General features: G+C 44.0%; 1 long non-coding RNA gene across 2 annotated transcripts in view; it reads left to right on the top strand.

Moving 5' to 3' along the window:
* The first annotated feature begins 3,252 nt into the window (after positions 1-3,252).
* LOC137623233 (uncharacterized) overlaps positions 3,253-12,568 on the top strand; it is an 80,976-nt gene continuing 71,660 nt past the window's right edge. For both annotated transcript variants that reach the window (XR_011040572.1, XR_011040571.1), the window contains exon 1: positions 3,253-3,395. This is a non-coding gene — a long non-coding RNA (uncharacterized lncRNA). The remainder of the gene's footprint in view (positions 3,396-12,568) is intronic.

The raw sequence follows: 12,568 nt of genomic DNA, 5'->3' as shown, positions 1-12,568 counted from the left end.
TTAATTAACCCTTTTACCCCCAGGCTATTTGGAAATTTCCAACCCTTAACCCTTTTTTTCAAGCACATTTTGCAATATATATTTTTTAAATTGCTCTAATTTTTGTCATAGAGAGGTCAGGTTGGTCTCATTCTCTTGGAAAATGCCTGAAGTTTCTCAAAAAATTATCAAAAATATGCAAAAAAAAAAAAAAATGTAAATAGCAGTTTTTTGCAAGGACGTACAGGTACGTCCATGGGGGTAAAGGGATGAGTTTTGTGAAACGTACCAGTACGTCCTTTGGGGGTAAAGGGATGAGTTTTGTGAAACGTACCAGTACGTCCTTTGGGGGTAAAGGGATGAGTTTTGTGAAACGTACCAGTACGTCCTTTGGGGGTAAAGGGATGAGTTTTGTGAAACGTACCAGTACGTCCTTTGGGGGTAAAGGGATGAGTTTTGTGAAACGTACCAGTACGTCCTTTGGGGGTAAAGGGATGAGTTTTGTGAAACGTACCAGTACGTCCTTTGGGGGTAAAGGGATGAGTTTTGTGAAACGTACCAGTACGTCCATTGGGGGTAAAGGGATGAGTTTTGTGAAACGTACCAGTACGTCCATTGGGGGTAAAAGGGTTAAGTATTATGAAGTATATTTCGTTTTTTTTTAAATTAAATAAATAATTAATAGATAAATAGATCGAATATTATAAATAAAAGTATAAATAATTAGTATAATTATTTGAGAGATGCCGCCAATTAAAGTACTATTAGAGTTGTACGGTCGTAAAAAATAGATTGTTACCGTTTAGCTCTTCCCAAAAACTAGTTCAATAGTGGAAAAGTTAAAATGGGGAGAGTATTTTTTCTTCAGAGTTAGTAGTACTAAAACCTCCGCCAAATAAACAGTGCTTTCTCTAAAATTTAAGTGATTTAAAGAATAAGAAGGAACCAACTTCTACAATTCCAAGGAGCCACCCATTTGGAAAGTTCAAAGTCGCTAAGTATATTTTCTATTTTTGTTAACATGTAATAGTGAATAGAAACCGTGCGTCTTTGAAACCTAGCTAAAACAGGTTGGTTTTTTTGAAGGTTGGTTCTTAAATAGGTTCCTTTTATTAATTACGGTAATTTTCTTTTAAAGAATGGGAAAAATGTGTGGCTATGGGCTATGCGAAGAGTCCATTATAAAAATTCATAGAAACAACATTGTCTCCGTCGAAATTAGCCGTAAATTGAATATAAGGGCTTTTTTGGGCTGATTCTTGAGGTTTGCATCTTCGTTTAAACGTTTAATCTTATGGATCAAACGTTTCAACGAAGATGCAAATCTCAAGAATCGGCCTAAAAAAGGTCGACCATGATTCCAGATGCACTACTCATTTCTAAATTGAACTACAGTATCATGTTATATTCCTTTTATCCTTTATGATTACATTGAATATAAATATATTTTCGTAAATAATTACAATATACAAGTCAAGTAGGCTCATGACTAAAATAAAATTTCCATGCCAATAGACCTAGACCTAGGCCTAGTATTGAGATTTGATTCGTAATGAGTGCTTGACAATTAAAACCATACATAATTAGTAAAGAGTTTTTATAATTTGTTTTTCCCTTTTAACCTTTTTTTCAACAAAAACATACCAGAGTCTCAAATTACAAGTAAATCAATATGATAATTTGAAAGATAACGTATCCCTTTAAATCAGCCATTCAAGGGAACTAGTTTCCTGATCTACAGTTGTCAAATGTTGTCAAATGTTACATTTATATGGCCGAGCTGCTGTAATTGCTAGATATTACTTTCTAGGCTGATAATTTGTCCAGACATAAAAATACACAATATCATTACTTATGATTGTGCCCGTACATCCCGTATAGACATCTCTAAGTGATCTAACATTAGATTCATCTATTCCTTGTCTTTGAAGGGTTTTTATTACTGCTGAAGTTTTGACACAATCAAAAGCCTTTTCGTTGTCTGTAAACGCATAGGCCTACATAGTAAATATACTCTGTTAACTTTCTCATTGGTTGGTTAATAACATGAATATAGTCAGTCACTAAATACCCACTTCTAAAGCTCTCTACTCTCTTTGTTATTTAAAGTCTAGCTATCTTTCTATTCGGCCCAATATGATCCTTGTAAACATTTTATATATTATTGAGAGTAAACTTATTGGTCGGTATGTTTTTTTTCAGTTTATTTTGTCTCCCATTTTGTGAATTGGTATAATGATAAAGTTTTTCCAATGTGTAGGTATGGCATACATCATATCAAACTAATTGTATAACATTAGCATTTTATTCCATCATCAATATAACATAAAAGAACTTTCTTTCTTGGTGATATCAACAAAAACCTACTTTTTATATATCTTAATAAAAAGTGTATTTACACAGTATCTAACTTTCTTTCTTGGTGATATCAACAAAAACCTATTTTTTATATATCTTAATAAAAAGTGTATTTACACAGTATCTAACTTTCTTTCTTGGTGATATCAACAAAAACCTATTTTTTATATATCTTAATAAAAAGTGTATTTACACAGTATCTAGTGATATAAGATAGTCTGCATTTTACGAAGGTTTTGAGCTCATCGCTAAGATGTAAAGCTTCCTGATTCCTAACTGCTCATTTCCGCAAAATAAGAGTGCAGGCACTCTCTGACTCTATGGCATGATATATAGGTGCAAAGATTTTAAGTTTTTACTTATAATTACAACTAAGCTTATTTTACCCGTACCATAAACAATATTATCAATGAATCGTGATTACTAACGGGTATAAATGTTTTTTATTAACAATCATGCTATCCAGGCTTATTGTAATTCGCGTTAGGTTAAAAAAAAATGCACTATGGATAAAAAACCAGAGATTTTCAAATATTTTAATTTATAGAATCTAAAGTTATCCAAAAACTTTTTTTTTTTTTAGTTATTTTGAAGCTTTCAAGATGGCAGTTAACCCCGCCTGGCACATGGCATAACCAATCTAGTCTGCATAGATATCTAAAAAGAGAAAGCAGAAGAAGTGTATATCAGGGTTGCCAGTTTGGCCTTTTTTCCGGCCAAAAAAAAACCTCAAATTTGACCTTTTGTATTTAAAGAGGTTGGCCTTTAGTAATATGAAAAAAACCGAGCCTTAAATACTATATTTTTGACCTTTTTCTATCAATGGGTTAGCCTTTTAAAGCCTCTGTTGATTAGAAATTGACTTTTTCTCATTTAGAAAACCTGGCAACTCTGGTGTATATCAGTGACCGAGAGTCTGAGAATCTGTGTGGTTGGCTTGGATCCGATGTTGGGGTTGAATGACCCTTGAATTTAACGTCGTTTTTTAATTAATTTAACTTCACTGTCGTATGACATGGCTTCGTATAATCCCATGAGGCATTTTGAATTAATCTGAGGTAAGGATTTCATCGAGTTGTCACTAAAAGAAAGGTAGGGTTGGAATGAGCTGTCAAATGTCAAAGGCTAAAGGTCAACTTTCAAAGTTCATGTTATAGAAGACGGCAATATTTAAGGAGAAAATTCAGGTATACTATAACTGTATCTGGTTGTTCATTTGACGAATATATTCAATAGAAGTAATTGACATTAAGTTAATTTGCTGTTAAATGGAGTAGATCTTGAGATGCAGCGGAAGTGGCTCATAGCTACGGTAGGCTAGGCCAGGTAAGGACTATTTTGACGATTTTTGAGAAATATTTTTGAGAAGGACGCGATATGGAATAGGCATAACATTATTTGGAGCCTTTGTAGTTTGTTGGGACAGGCCAGGAACCACCAGAAAATAGAGTAAAAAATCACCTTTCCTTTCCTCACTGGGCTATTTTTCCCTGTTGGAGCCCCTGGGCTTATAGCATCTTGCTTTTCCAACTAGGGTTATAGCTTGGATAGTAATAATAATAATAATAACGGGTGGTTAATGCCCCCCTGCGACCCCCCAAACACTATCGCTTTCATACAAACACCACAAACTTACCTATCCTAACCTAGTAGTTCCCAGGTCACAACCCCTAGCCGGGGGCAAGCCCCTGGACCCTATTCGTATGTCTCTCCTACACAAAAAAAAGCTATGGGCAGCATTCTAAATTATATCTTAAAATGATAAAATACTCTTTAACTTCATATTATGGTATAGAGGATCATAGTAAAGAACATCTCCCTCATATGGAATAACGATTTGGCTAGTAATAAGAAAGATATCGCTTGTCTCAACAAACTACATTCTACCCGAGCAGCTTAATCTAACCTAATGCATTTTTACCTAATTGGGTACAATAGTATCCTCCCCCAGTTCTCTACACTTCCCAGATATGAGATGCCTGATAGATCCTTTTGACTACAAACCTGCTCTTCCCTTTCAGATTTCCTGATTTCTTTTCTTTTAGAACGGCAGACGCGGTTTGGCAGTCATAGAAAATGGAACTCAATTCCATTTTCTATGCTGACCTACTTAGGCTACTGTGTCTCTCAATAGTATTGCTGCAGTCTTCGATTTACAGAACAGTATTTTCTAACTTATGTTGTCTGCCCTAACCTGAACTAGAGCACTGTTTAAACTAAGGAGGCCAACAGCCTCCTACCACTCCCTCTCTACCTTGACAGGTATGTGTAAACCTTGGGTGCTCCCTCTTACCTTTACCGACAACACCGAATTGTTCAGGTACAGATATATTCAAAGCAGCTTTTCTAGGAGAAGGACACTCCAAAATCAAAACTTAGTTCTCTAGTCTTGGGTAGTGCCATAGCCTCTGTACCATGGTCTTCCACTGTCGGGAGTTAGAGTTCTCCTGCTTGAGGGTACACTGAGGCTTTATTCTCTTCCCTTGTTTTGTTAAAGTTTTATAGTTTATATAGGAGATACTTGTTACTGTTCTTAAAATATTTTATTTTTCCTTTGTTCCCTTTCCTCACTGGGCTATATCCTGGTTGGAGTCCCTGAGCTTATTTAATCCTGCTTTTCCAACTAGGGTTGTAGCTTGACAAATAATAATAATGAAAGATGCTGAACATCATTTATACTATGCAATATTGCCTTAGTGTTTAAATTTGGTAATTTGACTGGTGGATCCACCATTATGCAAATTTTCATTAATTTCCTTTGTTAGTTTTGAAGGATTTTTCCCAATTGTGACCTTTAAAAAATTTGGTAAAATTATAGAACAATATGGGACAACCATTGAAAAAAACAGCTTTTCCTAGGGTAAATGATGTGCTTTCAACAAATTTGACTTTCATTTTTACTGCAAATAAGCCGTTCTACCGTTATGGACCCCCTTCCGTACTGGCACAGGTGGGAACCTGGGACTTTGGGTTTGCGAAAACAGCACAATACGTGATTAACACTTTCGAGATTTGTAAAAGGCCACAGAACCTAACAAACCCACCTAACTTAACCTAGTGCAGTAGTTCCCAGGTCACAGACCTAATTGGGCCGCCTACCCCCTGGACCTCCCTTCCCAGGTCACAGACCTAATTGGGCCGCCTACCCCCTGGACCTCCCTTCCCAGGTCACAGACCTAATTGGGCGGCCTACCCCCTGGACCTCCCTTCCCAGGTCACAGACCTAATTGGGCCGCCTACCCCCTGGACCTCCCTCCCCAGGTCACAGACCTAATTGGGCCGCCTACCCCCTGGACCTCCCTTCCCAGGTCACAGACCTAATTGGGCGGCCTACCCCCTGGACCTCCCTTCCCAGGTCATAAACCTTAGCAGGTCACAGACTTAGCCTTGCCCCCCTGGACCCCCCTTCCTCCCCCAGACCCTCCATCCCAGGTCACAAACTAAAAGTAAATGACAAATAAATCGTTACATTATGATAAAGAAAATCAAATAACAAATAAATCCTTACATTATGATAGAGCAAATAACAGATAAATCCTCAAGTTATGATAAAGCAAATCACAACTAAATCCTTACATTATGATGAAGCAAATCGCAAATAAATCCTTACATAATGGTAAAGCAAATCACAAATAAATCCTTACCAGAATTGCACTGGGGACACTAACCTTTGAGGGATAACAATAAGCTTTTAGGAAATTATTCATTAGATCAAGATTACTGTGATAATCACCTAAAACTTGGTTATAGCATCGAAATATCCATAAGAGCAGCCATTACACTTTGTTAAGTTGGGCTCCGCAACGCACCCAATGCGTAACGCAGCTACAAAGGAACTGAGAAGTTGTTCTGAGAAAGTGGGGTGTGTAACAGAACTGCCTATGTTACACTCGAGCATAAACATGTGCCCAAATATGGTAAACTTCGTTGTATGGTAGGGGAAGGAAGGAGGAGGAGCTACTTACAATTGAACAAACGGGAGTAATTCCATTGGTAGAAAGAAAGGGGAGAGAAGGCTTGTGCGTAGGAAGTATAAAGTAGTTATCGCGCAATAAGAAATGAACAAATGCAGAAATGTCCAACTTCTAAAATGTAAACAAAAGAGTGAAATAAATATTTCTTGGGAAGAGGATCCCCATATTTTGTGCAATTTTTCGTGGATTTATTATGCGTCCCAGAGAATGATGTATAGAGAAGAAAAGGTTAGTGTTACCCTTATCGATATGCCAGTAAATTTTCCCCATCCAAAACCCTCGGTTCCCACTCGGTGGCCCCCATTACTGTAGGATATCTTAGGGTATACTGTATCTTATTAACTATTTATTTGCGACAGAAATAAAGGCCATTTGCGAAGACTGGAATTTTTCTATATACAGTACTGTAATTCCATTTCTTTATTAGTAAAGTTTTTTTCCATGTTTTGTAATAATACCAAAACTTTCTATTCAAATTTGAATGGACTCCTGTGGGAAAGAGGAATTTTGGTGCCAGCAGTATTTTATGTGATCACACCATCTTGAATTACTTCCATTGTTGGGTCGTGCTGATTTGTTGATTCTTGACAAGTTATATGCTGATGGTAAAGTACTTCTTCCTCAAACTTTAGTTTGTGCCTTACATGTGTACAAACATCCTCCTTTACAATAGGGAATTGTTTAGTGGAGCTGGAATGGCAGTTGAATTTGTTAACGACAGGTATTAAGTACGGGCGAGTTGCCCCACCCACTTTGTAGTGAAAGATTATTTACTTCTGTTATACGCTGCAACGATTATGGATGTACTGTTGCGATTTATTATAAGGCTTTGAGCTGGTTCTTTCCCTTTCAGAAAGGAAAGGAATGTTAGTTGGAGTTCTATGCCCAAGAAAATATGTGCAGTACTGTATGTGCTACGACAATGTGGACTAACTGTGAAGATAATCACTTCCTTGCTGGCAGTGTGTTCCAAGCAAGCATTTGATCATATGTTTTTTCCTACCATCCACCTTTGCTTATAGGAAATGATAACAGCACAAGCTGAAATATGGCAGTTAAAAACTCTTACGAGTTGTAAACAAACGGTAGTTAATTTACTTGTCAGAAGTAGGGATGTTACTGCCTCCAGCCAGCTCACACCTCTTCACTTTGATTTCAGCCATGAAAGAGTGTTGACATATGCTCCCAGTCTGGAACTTTTAGCAGATTTTCTAATCTAACTATGCCTGTTATACAGATATGCACAGGGGTAGTACCTATTGCTGAAGACCTGCGGTACCTTTGAGTGGTATTGAGGTAGTTTCTTGTATAGTTCGCCAGTCCTGCAGAGGCCATAAATGATGAGTGTAGGAGTGGCCACCCTCTGAGTTAGTGAAATTCAGCAGAAGGAAGAAGCTGAAAAGGGATTATTCTGGGTTCTCTTCTAAGTCAAAGAAGTTCAGACCTGCTTTTTTCTCCCTGAGACTCTCCACTCAGGCTCTTCTCTAGTAGTCCTCTCCAGGGATTGCTTGAGTAAGAGGGGTGGTACCTTAACTCATGGACATAGTTGTACTACACTATGAGAAAGGAGTGCTTTTCATACCGCTTGTCAGTCTTCAGATCATGTCTTGACTCGAGAGGGTTTTTTCTTTCCTGTAAAGGACATGGTCTCTTCTATGACATAGCCCAGCCAAGGGGATGGAGGGCAGGTAACATTCAACTTTATCCCTGAGTTCATTACCAAGACTCAGAATCCGGGAGCGGACCCCAGCTTTGGGCCTTTCCAAATAGTGAGTCTCCGTCATATAGATAGTGATCCCATTCAACGGTTATTATATCTTTTGAGAGTGTTGAGGCAATCTCATACAAACAACCGTAGCTTGCCCATGCATCATCAAACCCCTGTTTATAAGTGAAGGCAGGATCAAGAGGAGAATCTCTTAAAAGATGATCTCGGCAAGGATTCACCAGGTCATCGTCCGGGCTTTGCACCCTGACTCTCCTCATCGTGAACGTAACCCAGAGCGCTCTATGTTAAGGGGCATATGTAGGCCTCTAACATTCAAACGAAACTTCTCTGTTGCGCAGGCCTACAGGCAGATCTCTGGCATCGATAGAACACCTTTAAAACTTATTACTATAAATGGAAAGCATAAAATGCAGGAACCTGAATATCTTCATAGGTCCTATAGTGTCATCACTACAAGTGGTGTAAGCTACCTCAGCTCCCTTACAAGACAAGTAACAGTCAGTCGATGGCAAATGTTATCCGGTGTTAGTCTGGGATAAATGAACAGAATGAATGGCCTTTTTCTTCCTTTATCTTCCCCTCTTGTGGGGTAGAGCGTCAGGGCAACTCTGCAAGCTGGCCTACCTCCGACTGCACGTAATACCCATTCCCCTTGTGGAGCCTGAAATATGTTACATGTGTGTTATGTCCCCGTCCTCCCTGCAAGGGTGAGTCTGGCAATGCATAGATTAAGAGGCCTTTCACTCCAATATTCTTACCTGGGAAAGTCACAGTGACTAGTTTCTATCTTGCATTATCATGCTCTGATGCAGCGATCCCAGGTAAAAAATTTCAGCCAGTTGGGTCAGGACTTTCACCCACCTAAGAGGTGAGTCTCTATAATAAAGAACATAGGTTTGTATTTGCATAGGAACAAAAGACAAATTTGGAAGTAATTTGTATTTTTCCTAGCTATACAAACCTGAGCTCTTTACTCGTACAGTACTTTACCCGCCCTTACCTACCCCTGGAGAAAGTCTTGCTGCGATCATAGGGAAGAAGGTATGAGTGAGTGGGTTGGCAGTACTTCTCCCCTCCCTGCTACCACCGGTAAAAACCAGTATGGCTGTTGTCACATCGTTAAAAGTTTTATAGCAGTTTGCCAGCTTGCGCTAACATCTATCTCCATAGCAAAGAGCGAATGATTTGTATAGTTAGGAAAAATACAGTTGTTCCGTAACCGAAATACACACCACGCTATTTACATTGGGTTTACTTTCGGCGTAGCTGAAATGACGAGCGAATAGTTTTTAACGAGGGTTAACTACCCCCGCGCTAGTTAGCGGGGGTAGGGGAAGGGGTAGCTTGCTTCCCCTCCCCCCCCCCACACACCTGTGATTTGCTTCACTTCACTTTTGGCTCCGGCGATGAACAGACGTGTCTGTCCATCGTCCTCGTTTGACAGCCTTAATCTTTTTTGCTTTTCCTCAGCTTGTGTGCGTTTGAAGTTGGCCTCACCCTTGGATATCCATCATGCGCAAGTGCCCTGGTATTGCCGGTCGCCCTTGCGGTACTTTCATGTCTGCGGTGGATACGGATCCTCACACCCTTTGCCCGCAGTGTCGAGGCCGACTGTGTGACAGAGAAAATAATTGTAGTGAGTGCAGGGAGTGGTCTGCCTCCCAGTGGGAGAAGTTTGGCCGACGGCGTAAGAAGTCCAAGAGAGACTGTTCTCCTTCTGGGGTTGCCTTGAAGGAGGAAGGCTCTCGGGACTCTTCTTTCGCCGCCCAAACCTCCTCCGAAGCTCCTCCTCGTCCGGCTCCTAAGGAGAGACCGCCGAGTGGGAGCGAAGGCCCTAGTTCTGTTTCCCGACCTTGGGTTGGGAGAGAGGGCGTCGCCTCCCATAGCGGGGCGGCCCCCCCTCCTCCCCCGGGGGAGGTTATTGATAATGATTCGTTGTCTCATGATGATCTCTTTCAGCTTTGGGCTTCCTTGGGGCTGAAGGGCCTGCCCTCCAAGGAAGCCCTGTTTGACCTTGTCCAGTTGGGGGCCACTGTTGAGCAGTCGCCGATGATAGCAGAGGTAGATCCTCTGTCCATCGTCGACGTCGTGGTGACAGAGGCTTCCGACGGGTCGGGGCAAACCTCTGTGGTTCCTGATGAGGATGACGTTGCTGAAGGCTCTCCTCCCCCTTCTGTACATCCTTTGAAGGGGGAGGGGAGTCCCACAGGCTCTTCTGCTGCCAAGCCTCCCTCTCAGGGGAGTGCATTGACTAAGACTCCCCTTCGGAGGACGGATGATCCTGACGACCCTCCTCGTGGCCGCCTTCGTCGTAAGGCTCACCGTCCGCTGCGTCGTAAGGGCCTCCCGTCTCCCTATAAGGGTGCCAAGAGGCGCCTTTTTGAATCTTTTCCTCCGAGGGGGACTCTCCTCGCCGTAAGCAGCCTGCAGCTCCTGCCTCCTTAGACCTCTCCGGGGATCAATCTCCAACGCCTTCCAGACCTTCCGCCCCTGGTGCAGATGGACAGCAGTCTGATCTCGTCATCCGACGGGCAATGGTCCCTTCGGGGCAAAGGGTTGCCTCCCACGGTGTGGGGGCTTCCCTTGTGCGTCAGGGTTCCCCTGCGCGCCCCTCTGCAGTGTTAGCGCACAGGCGCTCTCCTGCTCGTCGGCGTTCCCCTGATCGCCAGCGCTCTCCTGATGATTGTCGCCCCACTGCTCGCCAGCGCTCTCCTGAGTGCTCCGAACATTCTGCTGTTCCTGTTGTGCGCCCTGCGCGCCAGCGGTCTCCTGAGCGCCCTTCTGCAGTGTTAGCGCACAGGCGTTCTTCTGAGTACTCCGAACATCCTGCTGTTCCTGTTGTGCTCCCACGTTCGCCCGCGCGACCTGGAACTTCGGTTCAGGTCTTGGACAAGGACTCTTCTTCTCCTCGCCCTCGCGATCCTGTTCGCCAGCCTGTTCCAGCACAGCAACGCTCGCGGTCGCCTGAGCATTGTTCTAATGCTACTGTACGCCCTCGCGCCCACGCTCCTCCTGTTTCTGAGGCCGTTCACGAACGTTCGCCTTTGCGCAACGCGCCGGCAGCTTCCACACAGGATTCCATGCGTCTTCCTTCTGCTCGCCAGCGACCACAGACGCGTCAACGTTCGCCTGCTCGTCAGCGATATCCTGCGCGTCAACGATCCCTAGCGCGTCAGGGATCTCCTGAATATCGGCGATCTCCTGACTGCCTGCGTGATCTTTCGGCTGTGCGCAAGTGCTCTCCTATGCGTCGGCGCCCTTAGGATCTGGAGAGACCTGGGTCTCCTTCTTCCACCTCGACCGCTCGCGGTCGCTCCCCTGCGTGTTCTACGCGCCATCGCTTGCCAACACGCCACCATGCGCCAACTCGCCATCGCTCGCCTGCGCGCCAGCGTTCACCAACGCGCCATCGGTCGCCTGCTCACCATCGATCTCCCACGGGTTACAGGTCCCCTGGACACCATCAACAGCGGTCGTTGGAGCGATCTCGTTCGCCCGCGCGCCAATGCGTTCCCTTGCCGACGCGCCAGCTCGCCCTCGTGCTCACGTGCTTACTCGCCTACGCCCGCTCGATTGTCTCCGCGCGTTTTCGCACCTGCGCTTCAACATCCTCTCGTGCGCGACTCCTTAGTGTCGCCCACGCACGAGCGTAAGCGCGACCCCCCGTTCACGTCGGGTTCCGCAGCTCGCGACAGCAGCAGGGACGCGTGTCGCCAGACCGCAATCAGGATCGCCCGCGCCTAAGCGCAGGTCTGTGTCAGGATTGGGAAGACCCATCAGAGAGGTCAGAACAACTTTCTTCCCCTTTTTCTTCACAGGCAGGTCCAGTGGTGTCCACTCCGAAGGATCGCCCGATCCCCTTCCCTCCAGCGGGAATTTCAGACTCTGTGTCCGTGACTCGGTAGTCCTGGTTTGGTCCTCTGATGCGGGCGTTAGTGAAGGCTATGAAGCCTGCACTCGCCGATCAAGGACACAAGCCAACGATGGCCTCGCCCCCGCTGAAGAGAAGGAGAGGAGTGGACTTCGTGGTGACTTCTCCCAGGGAGAAGCTGGTTCCTAAGAGGTCCGTTAGGAAGGCTCCATCCCCTTCGCAGGCGCTTTTCCTTCTCCTGAAGACGAGGCTTTTCCGTCCTCAGGAGAATCCAGTGAGGTAGCGGTCTCTCCCTCGGCACCAAGGGGGGAGTCGTCTCCTCATGGAGGGGAATCGTCTCGCGTGGAAGGCACCTTCCAGGCCTCTTTGTTGGGGTCGTGTATCCCGCCCAGGAGGGAACTTAAAGACTCCAAGACAATTCCGAAGTCTTCTTCGCGAATTCGTCAGGTTCCAGCTGCACCCCGGGAGAACGTCCACGCATCTCCCCAGGAAGAGATTCCGGGGACGGGAGACTTAGCTGCCAGTCCGCAGGGAGGAGACCAGCAAGAGTCGGAGCACGCCTTCTGGCAAGTCCTGAGCCTGATGAGGCAACTCAACGGGTTAATGGATCCCGTGATCGCCCCCCGGGAAGGTAAGGACACCATCCTGGATCAGGTG

Source organism: Palaemon carinicauda, chromosome 30 (assembly GCF_036898095.1).
Source record: "Palaemon carinicauda isolate YSFRI2023 chromosome 30, ASM3689809v2, whole genome shotgun sequence".
Classification (NCBI taxonomy): domain Eukaryota; kingdom Metazoa; phylum Arthropoda; class Malacostraca; order Decapoda; family Palaemonidae; genus Palaemon; species Palaemon carinicauda.
The sequence above is the reverse complement of the archived record's forward strand: the minus strand, read 5'-3'. Positions and strand labels throughout refer to the sequence as shown.